This window comes from Euphorbia lathyris, chromosome 1 (genome assembly GCF_963576675.1).
Source record: "Euphorbia lathyris chromosome 1, ddEupLath1.1, whole genome shotgun sequence".
NCBI lineage: Eukaryota > Viridiplantae > Streptophyta > Magnoliopsida > Malpighiales > Euphorbiaceae > Euphorbia > Euphorbia lathyris.
The window spans coordinates 99,617,683-99,620,837 of NC_088910.1; positions in this window are offsets into that span (position 1 = coordinate 99,617,683).

Consider the following 3,155-nt stretch of genomic DNA (forward strand, 5'->3'; position numbering starts at 1 on the left):
CCCAAAGATAGGGGTTTTTGACCCCTATCAAACCTCCTCGCACTTAAAACTTTACTTGTCCCCAAGTAAACTAAAAAAAACTAAACCCGCCATCACAAGCAAGCTAGAAAACTTCCCAGTTTGACTAGGTGCTTGACACAATTTCGAGCATCTGTAATTACATGCATTCGGAAATACAAAGTAGAGACACGATATCCAAAAGCCGCATTTCAATTACAATAGGTCATAGTTTTAAGTAAAGGGACACATGTTCAATTAAACGAGCTTGAGGGGATCGCTAAGTAAAACACCTCACCATAGGTAGTTCACTCATTCACACAATTTTTGGTGGCTAAGGTGTTTACTCTCGGCTTATATTCTTGCTTAGGACTACGTTGATTTTGCACGTTCATCCGAGTTCCTCTACTATGCTATATGACTCCGATGATATCAAAAACAGCCTCTAATTGGGGTTGTAATGTGGTTAGAGGGTTAAAGGTACAACAAGGGTTAAAACGTTCCAGCGTTATAAAAACAGAGTTTAAATGGCTTTAGCAAATATAAAGTGACTGAGCTTTTTATTCATCCCTTATTTTGGATTTCTTTTTGAGATGTTTTTATTTTCAGGAACTGGGGAATGAAGTTCTTCCCTTTTGTTCGTCTCTTTTCTTTTCTTTTCTCCCCTTTTTTTTCTTTTGGGATAGTGATGCTCATTCACTCCTTAGCCTTTTGGCTTGCTACTATAATGCCATAAACAACGATAAAACGCTAGAAGAAAATAAAGGCTCAGTTCGAGCTTTGCAAAAACAAAGGTTAAGTAGCGAACCAAATTGTGGTTCGCAAAAACGGGTTAGAACGAAAGAAGAATCTATAAACTACAAAAATGTCGGCTCAAAGGGGATTCCTAGAGTGGATGAAAAAGAAAAACAAGGTAAAGAAAAGGGTTAATTCTAATGAGGCTGATTCATCGTTTATCCTCTCAAATCATTGCATGTAGGTTCAACACAGTATTAGGTGCAAAATCTGTAATCTTCCACAAGTCAAAGCATTCACACAAAAATGTCAAGAAAAAGAGCTTTTTGATGTTCGCTCTTAGGCTCAAATTCAACTCACAATTCTTTGGGTTTCAATTTTGTGTTTACTAGTTTTCCCCAAACTCAAGTTTAATATCACATGCCTTCAATTCTTAAGTTATCTACCTAAGTAATGATTTTAGCATTTCTTCAAAAGTAGGGTCTAAATGCAAACTGTAGCTCATGCTTTTACAGATACAAGAGTTGTGTCCTACGCCTAAACTAGTTGTCATGTAATTTTAGATTCGGTTTTCAGCCCTCAAAGACAAATAACGAAGTTTAGATTCGAAGGAGGTTCACGGTTTTAGGTCCTAAACATGCAAAAACATAAGTAAAGCAGAAATAAAACACCAAAACGCAAACCTAAACTAGACACGACGCAACAAAAATTTAAAAATTTGTACAATTTTTGTAAGTTTGTCTACCCCTCCTCCTCACACTTAAAATATGCAATAAGTTCCAACATTGCATCATAGATCATGAAATACGAGTGTAAAAAGTTAGGGTGGAGAAGACAACTTACTGGTCGGCCGGGGGGTAAGGCCAAGGCATGTTGTAGCGCTCGCAGTAATCAGCCGCTACGTATTCAAGACCAGAAAGCCTTCGGTCCATATTCTGCTCAAAGTTGGTGAACCGTTGGTCCATCTGTTGAACAGTGTTAAAGGTCCGAAGGTTAAGATCCCGCATTTCTGCCATCATGGTGTTGATGGCTTGGAACTGGGCCTCCGTCCCCGGCGCTTGGTGTTCCCTTTGGTCTCCTGCCGTTGCAGGTTCTTCTTCCTCAGGTTCTTCATCCCTTCTCTGTTGTGGAACTCGTGCTCTCTTTCTTCCTCCTCCGCTGGAGCTTGCTCCTCCAGTTGGGTTCCTGTTTAAAACTTCTTGAAAAGTAGATTTCCCCAAAAACTTGGAGTTTAGCAGAGTAGGATAAATAGCAATCTCGGGATTATCTAAGTTCTTGAATTGGCTCTTAAGTAGGTTGGTAACTAGATGCCCAAGACCTAGGGAACCACGTTTTCTACTTGTTTGGCTTGAGAAGCCTTCAAAAATGGCCTTGACAGTGTCCACGGGTTTGTGGTTGGCCACACACCATAATATGAGCAATTCCGTCTTTGAGACTTTATTGCTCTCGTTTTTACCCAACAAGTTATGGGCCACAAACTTGTGGACGAGATTGAGAAGTGGGTCTAGGAGAGCGCCTGGGCTAGCAGTCTGGGAGTTAAAGCTTGATATGCCTGTGAGTTGCTCCCAAGCTATATCTTTTGTTAGAGGCAATTCAAAGTCTGAGATTGCCTCTGGGTGATTATAAACCCCCATTAAGGCTGCTAGTGTGGTAGCATCAATGCGGTAAGGTTTACCGTTTAGCCTAAAGGAATGCTTCCCACCGCCCAAGGGTAGCTCCTTTTTCCAAGTTGTCAAGAATTCTATGGTAAAATTGTGATAAACCGGAGTCTGGGTTGTGGCTAGTCTATACCAGCCGTGGAATTTGAGGATTTCATTGAAATCCTTCTTTAAACCTAGACTCGATAAATAGGTTTGATCGACAATTATATGTGTAGCAAGGTCTTGCTTGGAAAACCTATCATACAAAAGACCCACACGCTCATCAATAAGGCCAAAGGGTGGATCATACTTAGCTTGGAGGCTCTCGTCGAACTCGACCTCCGATTCGGCTTCGTTCTCGACGACGATCTTAGCTTTTCCTTTCCGACCCATATTTCCTGAGGAATAGACCAAAAATGGGAGAGTTAGAAGATATTTACAAGCTTCAACATAAACCCCCCCATTAAATCATTCATAGGCATAATCATAGCTTTAGGCACTTAGGGACTAAATCATAAGCATTTGGTCCCTAAGTGTTTTACCCGAAATTCACAAAATTTATGCAAAATTAGAGATACCCAATGACTAAAACACAAAAAGAATGTAATTCCCAACCTTTTTGACAAGTTTCTAACTATAAATTGAATAGTTGAACTTTGAGCTAAAATGGGGATTTTGCCCAAATTGAGCAATTTCTCCAAATATTCACAAATTGGGAATAGAAATCACACCCAAACTATAGATTAATCATTATGTTAACATAAATTGCAAGGAAATCAAGAA